This window comes from Osmia bicornis, chromosome 6, assembly GCF_907164935.1.
Source record: "Osmia bicornis bicornis chromosome 6, iOsmBic2.1, whole genome shotgun sequence".
NCBI lineage: Eukaryota > Metazoa > Arthropoda > Insecta > Hymenoptera > Megachilidae > Osmia > Osmia bicornis.
In genome coordinates this window covers 12,189,842-12,197,296 of record NC_060221.1, presented here as the reverse complement: position 1 = coordinate 12,197,296, position 7,455 = coordinate 12,189,842, and positions in this window count along the sequence as shown.

Genomic DNA, 7,455 nt, shown 5'->3' with positions numbered 1-7,455 from the left:
GCAATCTCAAGTGCATTCATTTTCAATTGCCGTCTCACTGCCGATCCTACATTCTGAACCGGTACACAATCGCAAGCTCAAGATATCCTTACAATCTCGGACACTTTTGAACACATAGATTGCAAATTGTAAATTGCAAATTGTAAATTGTAAGCGATTGCGTCCATACAAATGCAAAAGGAATAAAAATTTACACCGAAAGATGTATAAGGATAAATCAAAGCACGCCTCGCAAGCATCCAAGTTTCCGCCACGCGCGCAAATCCGGCCGTAAATAAACAGGCTTGTACGCACTCTCGTACAGGGACTTTCCAACAGCCAGGCAACTGGGCAGCATGCATCGATTCAGAGAAAAGAAGAGAGATCCATATTGGGGCCTTGCAAGACAACACAATCGGCCAGCGTCTTCGCTCAAGACGACAATAAACAGCCGTTCAAAACGAACGTCTTACCGATTAGGTAAGGATGAAGAAACACTGTGGCCCCTTTCTTTGAGGTAACACTGCACTATTCTAAGCTGTATTCACTATTCCCAGCTGTAAATGCCACTTCCAGTGCAGCTGTGCAGAAGAAGAACTAGAAGAAGAAGAAATATCTCGGAATATGTGCGTGACGCCCCTTTCCTTGTGGTAAATCTGCAAATATCTACGAAACGGTGCGAAATATGGCAAAATGTTACATAAAAATCTTCTTGTTCTTCTCCTGCACAGCTGCGCTGGAAGTGGCATTTACAGCTGGGAAAAGTGAATACAGCTTAGAATAGTGCAGAGTTACCTCAAAGAAAGGGGTCACAGTGTTTCCTCTTCCTTATAATGTTGGTGCGGCTTCGGAACTTTTAAACATATCGATATATCTCGAAAACCACGCATGTGATCAAAAAATGTCATAACACATCAATAGTAGCAAAGTGAATTTCCTACAAAAAAGGTCATAAACGATTTTGCCATAGCTTGCACCGTTTCCGAGATATTTGCAGATTTACCTCAAGGAAAGGGGCTTCACGCACATATTCCAAGATATTTCTTCTTCTTCTTGTTCTTCTTCTGCACAGCTGCGCTGGAAGTGGAACTTACTGCTCGGAATAGTGAATACAGCTTAGAATAGTGCAGAGTTACCTCAAAGAAAGGGGCCACAGTGTTTCTTCTTCTCTAAAATGTTGGTACGGCTTCGGAACTTTTAAATAACTCGATTTATCTCGAAAACTGTGCATCGGATCAAAAATTGTCATAGAACATGAATAGTAGGAAATTTAATTTCCTACAACAAATGTCTCTTAACATTTTGCCATAACTGGCACCGTTTCCCAGATATTTGCAGATTTACCTCACGGAAAGGGGCGTCACGCACATATTCCGAGATATTTCTTCTTCTTCTTGTTCTTCTTCTGCACAGCTGCGCTGGAAGAGGCATTTACAGCTGAGAATAGTGCATACCGCTTAGAATAGTGCAGAGTTACCTCAAAGAAAGGGGCCACGGTGTTTCTTCATCTTTATAATATTGGTACGGCGTCGGAACTTTGACATATCCCAATATATCTCGAAAACTACGCGTCTGATCACAAAATATCGTAGAACATAAATAGTAGGAAATTTAATTTTCTACAAAAAACGTACGTTAACATTTTGCCATAGCTCGCACTGTTTCCGTGATATTTGCAGATATAGCTCAAGGAAATATGCGTCACGCACATATTTCGCGATACTTCTTCTTCTTGTTGTTCTTTTTCTGCACAGCTGGGCTAGACGTGGCATTTACAGCTCGGAATAGTGAATACAGCTTAGAATAGTGCAGAGTTACCTCAAAGAAAGGGGCCACGGTGTTTCTGCATCTTTATAACGTGTGTACTTGTACGAATTTCGCACTTCAAACTCGTACGAATATCTCGGTCGGTAACATGGATCGATAATTCCGTCGTCACCAAATACGTAAAAGTAATCGCTGCTGCGCTGTCTAACCACCGATCCGAGCGCTCGCCAATATTAAAACTCCTAAATTCGGAGAGCGATTATCAAGCGACAGCAACGACCAAGAGCTTTATCTTTACTCGAGTTTAGAGCATTTTTAATTTCAATTCAGTGCCTTGCACCGCGAAGTCTGTGAATCGTGTAATTCCAAATTCAAACACAACTGTGATTTTTGTAGTGCTTAATTCACGACTCATTGCGTAAAAATTGTAAGTTATACACAGTTAGTGACCGCTAAGCTGTGTCGTTCATCTTCTCCTCGACGCCCACGTCTTTGAAAAGACGGAATCCACGCCTTTTCCGAAAACTCTAATTCTCGCGGAGAACACATTATTTCTAATGTGAATATAGTAATAATGATATTTTTATTAAATGTACACTGATCTGTAGGAAGGTATCAGTATATGACATTATATCTAATGAAGGTATAGTAATAATGTCATTGTTATTAAATGTATATTACATACCTAATATAGATATACTAATAATAATATTGTTATTAAATGTATATTATATATCTAATGCAGATATAGTAATAATGATATTGTTATTAAATGTATATTACATATCTAATGCAGATATAGTAATAATGATATTTTTATTAAATGCACATTGATCTGTATTAGGGAATCAGTATATTCCATTACATCTAATGTAGATATACTAATAATGATATTATTACTAAATGTACATTGATCTGTAGGAAGGTGCCAGTATATTACATTACTGGCTAATCATTGTTTTTATAACCCTGTTAGCTCGTATGGTGCTGTGCGCCGGTGGACGATTCCGCTGTCGGTAAGAGTTTTTTCGAACTCTTTTCCGACGAATTGTCTTCCGTTGTCGGTCGTCACGACACGAGGTGTTCCATGGCGTAGGATGGCGAGTTCTTTTAGCGCTTTAGTGACGGCTGGTCCTGTCGCTCGTCGAAGCGGTCGAAGTTCGATCCACTTCGTAAATCTATCCTGGATGACCAGTAGTGTTGTGTTTCCGGTTTTCGACCTCGGGAGAGGTCCGACAAGGTCTGCTGAGACCATTTCCCACGGCTGTTGTACGTTTGTCGCGTACATGTTTCCCGGTGTAGCTTGCTGGCTTACTTTGTACTCCCGGCATTTTGTACAATCCCTGACATATTTGGTGGCTTCCCGTAGCATTCCGGCCACGAACAAACTTTGTTCGCTGTATTCCTGTACCATATTTGGGCTTGCCCTCGTAACAATTGGGTGAAGCCGGTACGCATCTGGTGGTCGGTAAGGCCGTACGCAGCTTGTAGTTCTTCCAACTGCTCCAGGAACGGGTACGGGTCTCGTCCGTCAAACTGGCAGTTCCATTTTCTCATTATCTCCATCGTTTTTGACCGGTCTTCGTGGTGTCTGGCGGCTGGTTCTGGTGGAGGGGATGGCCCTGCTGGAGACGCCGTCATCTCGGCGTTTGTGTTTTCCCCGCGGTTCGGTGTAGATGTGGCCACGGTTTGACGGCTTCCGAGGTGTGTGTTCGGAGTCACTCACGGGCCATCTCCGCGTGGAATCCTTCATAGTCTCGGATACGGTCGAGTTCTTCCTTATATCCCGGCTCATCGTTCGGTTTGTCTGGAAACTCGTCCTGGTATTCTCGGACGTAGTCTACCAGACGCGTTCGGAGCTGGACCCATGTTCCCAGGGTTGGCTGCTGTAGTCTGCGTAGCTCGCTGACTACCTGGTCCTTCTTTAGGCGATACACCCAGGCGACGCCTGCCATGTCGGTTTGCTTCCTCGGAATCGATTCGGCCAACTGTTAACAGCCACTGGATCTGGTTGGATTGACTGTTTGCAGTTGCCTTGTCGAATTAATCAGCAAATTCGGGAAGGTAGGCCGTCCGTGGTATATCCCTCTGGTCTGGTCTTTTTCAGCTCGGTCTTCTAGCTGGATTCGTTTTCGGCTGGTGTTCTAGTTCTGGATTCTCGTTCTGGATTCTCGTTGCTTCGCTGTGTGTTCGCTTCGATTGCTCGGTAGCTTCTGTTCTGATATCCGTTTGCTCGTTCCTTATATACTAAGTCTTAATGCTAGTGGGTCCACCGTCCTGATTCAGAACTGTTCGGGCGCCATGTAACGGGGTCGTACGGTTCGGTGCGCACGGCGTTGCGCACCGCAGTCGGTTTCCCCGTGCCAGGGTTCGCAAGGGAACAGGTCGGTAAATAATGAGGCGGTGATATGTTAGAAAAATATAAACTTATTCAAAGAATACTGAAGCTACTGGTGGACTACGTGGATACAGGGCGGCGGTCCTAGCCTCGCCGCGCTGGAAGCCGGGCGGTGGTCTCCGGCCTCGGATACTACAATCAAAATATCGTCTGGTGATTAGACGCGTGGAGCTATATTACTTAAGACTAGAGTAAAGGTCTTACGTACCACGGTCGGAACCCGGTCCGTCACAGAAATTACGCGGAACTTATGCCTAACGCTCTTACAAACTACTGCGGTCGCTACCGCCTTACATGCTAAATGAGTACGGACGCACGCTGGTGTACGCGGAGCGCAGGCGCAAGCGGAGCGCGAACGCGAACAATCCAGCGAAGGCGCCGAGGCACTATCGAGTGCCGAGGAAGTCAGGAAGAGGAAAGACCCGATTGGGCCGACGGTATTTTATTCAATCGCGCTGCGGTGTTTCGCGCTGCGGTGGAGTTGTTGCCCGTTTGCCTCACGCGGCTCGTCTTCTCGTATGCCGAGGGAGAAAGGAGCAGCGAACGAGACGACGACCAATCCTGGCCACCCTGGGTAGCGCCGCGAAGCTGGACGGAATCGGCTGCCAAACGCAGAATACGGTGCCGTGTAGGCTACCGTTCGGAATCCCCGCGGAAGCACCAGCAGAGATTATGAACGCGCACTAGCTTGGTCACCCCGGGTCAACCACGGGTCTGACGAGGCTAGGCGCCTACGGCCGCTGGACCTACAGGAGCTGCCAGGTCGTAGCGTAGTGCAATGCTACGGCCCGTTGGCCCGAGATCTCTTCGCCAGGAAACCCATGGCGTCGAGAGCTCTGGTGCTCCGGTGCGGACCTCCTAGGAGGTGCCCTCGGGGCCGAAGCCCCGAGGCAACTCATCGATCATCGCATCGATCGGTCCTACTTATAGTCTAATCGCACAGGAGTGGGGATGCCGCCGCGGCGGGGGCCCGCGATGCGCGGCGCCGATCTGCGGCTGTCGTCGCCAACACTGTGGCCCCTTTCTTTGAGGAAACTCTGCACTATTCTAAGCTGTATTCACTATTCCGAGCTGTAAATGCCACTCCCAGCGCAGCTATGCAGAAGAAGACCAAGAAGAAGAAGAAATATCTCGGAATATGTGCGTGACGCCCCTTTCTTTGAGGTAAATCTGCAAATATCTCGGAAACGGTGCGAGCTATGGCAAAATGATAAGAGAACTTTTTTGTAGGACATTAAATTTCCTACTATTTATGTTCTATGATATTTTTAGATCAGATGCGTAGTTTTGGAGCTGTGGCTCCAAAAAACGCGGAATTTCACTGCGGATCGTTTCCAATTTACGAAAATTATCCTTAAATAATGTGCAATGTTTATAATTAACACCCCGAACACCGGAAACACGACGTCGAAATGCCGCGTAACACGCACATCACGTTTTCGTTATTTAACAATAAATTAACACAATATTTAATCAAAAAACGACACAATAGCACATCCGAACACATAATAAAAATGATTTTACCAAAAAACGCGAATAACTATGCCGCTATCCACCGCGTTGAAAATCTAACCACGGAGCGACCACGAAACACGTCCGCTCTCCACGTCGTGTCGAGCGGGAATGCAACCATTTTTTTTTTTCATGGGGAAATCTTACATAAGACCCCCCGCCACCCGTGGGGGAGGACAGCGGGGGAGTGTCAGATTCCTACTGACTAAAACCCCACGGCGACCTCCTCTGGCGTATGGCAGAGTCTCCGGGATCTGATTACTATAACTCCGGAGCCTCCCCCGCCGTGCGCTGAAAGCGCCGCTCACCGGGGGAGTAAGAACTCCCCCAGCCGGTACCAGGGGTCGCACCCGGTGCCGGCTTCATCGCAGGGGAACTGCGTGCAATGGCGGCCGGGCCCCCCAGCCCGTACGGGGAGGAGCAACCCCCCGCCCGCCTGCGAGGAAGGTCGGGCGCTCTCCTTCGCTCCGCCGGCTTCCGGTGCCGGCTACACCCTGGGTCCGCGTGCAATGGCGCCCACACAGGGCGCCTGCGGCCCGCCGAGTTGTCCCCCTGTGGGCTGCGGTGAGCCGTGGCCGGACACCCTCCAGGGGGACTCCCTCGGCTCCGCTGCACCCCCCTGCGGAGGCCAGCGCCACTCCCAGCGTGGGAGGGAGACGTCACTCTCCGCCCGGAGTCACCCGGCCCCCCAGAGGCGGACGAAGAGGGACTCCCGATTGAGAACGGGGACCCCACCCGCCCGCCCCTAGGTCCAACCGGGGTCCGGGCTCATTTCGTCCGGGGCGGGAGGGTACACCGCGACCCCTCCCAATCCCACAAGAAACACCCCCCGCAACATCTCCCCAGGAGGCGGGAGGGCACGTGGTCCTGTCTTCTTCGCCGGCGGCGGAGGGGGGGGCCATTTCCACACCCTTCTTCTTCGCCGCCTCTGCCTTCTTGGCTTTGCGGCATACCACCTTGGACCACGCCTCGGTATCCTGGCGGTGGTCCTCCTGGATTTTTGCCATCCCGTCGGCAACGAACGAGCAGGATGCGGCCGTAGGGCGGGAAGGCGCGCGAGTCCCAGCCGCCCCAGAACCCTTTTTCTGGGGCTGCGGAGTTCCCCCGGATGTCGTGGTACCCCCGCGCTGTTGCCTCAGCCCCTTCCCCTGCTGTCCAGAGGCGGCAGGAGGGTGGGACGCGGCGGCGGCCGCCAGGGGGCGGGGCCGAGCCCGATCCCTGACAACCTCCCGCCGGAGGTCGGCCACGCTCCGCGGGTCGAGCGCAGCGATGCCATCCATGAGCGCGGGCGTCCCCGACGCCCCCCCCCCTTGGCGGCCGGGGCCGCGTGCTCGGTGGGGTCGTCCATGTCCTCCGTTCCCTCCAACGTGGTAGCCCTCCGACAGCTCCTCTTCGGCCGGGCCTCCTGCTCCAGCGGGGACGTCGGCCGCGACGCCTTCCTGGTGCCAGGGGCGGCCGGGGCTTCTACCGCCAGGGGCCTCTCGCGCAGAGCCTCCAGCTCCCGCCGCAGCGTCGCAATCTCCTCCACTTGTGACGCTATTTTGGCGTCGCGGAGCTGTAATTGGGCCCTGAGCTCCTCCGTTTCGTGGTCGTCACGGTGCCGCGCGGCCCTCAGCCCCACAGACACACGTGCCCTTCAGGTTTTTGGAGCACCCCTTGACCTTCTCGACCTTCACGGCGCCCTCCATGGCGCGCGCCACAAGGTCTGGCGAGGGGAGGTCGCGCAACTCGCGCGCAATTTCCTCCACCTCTCTCAGCTTCAGGGCAGACCGGCTTGGCTGGTGGGGGGCCGTGCCGAC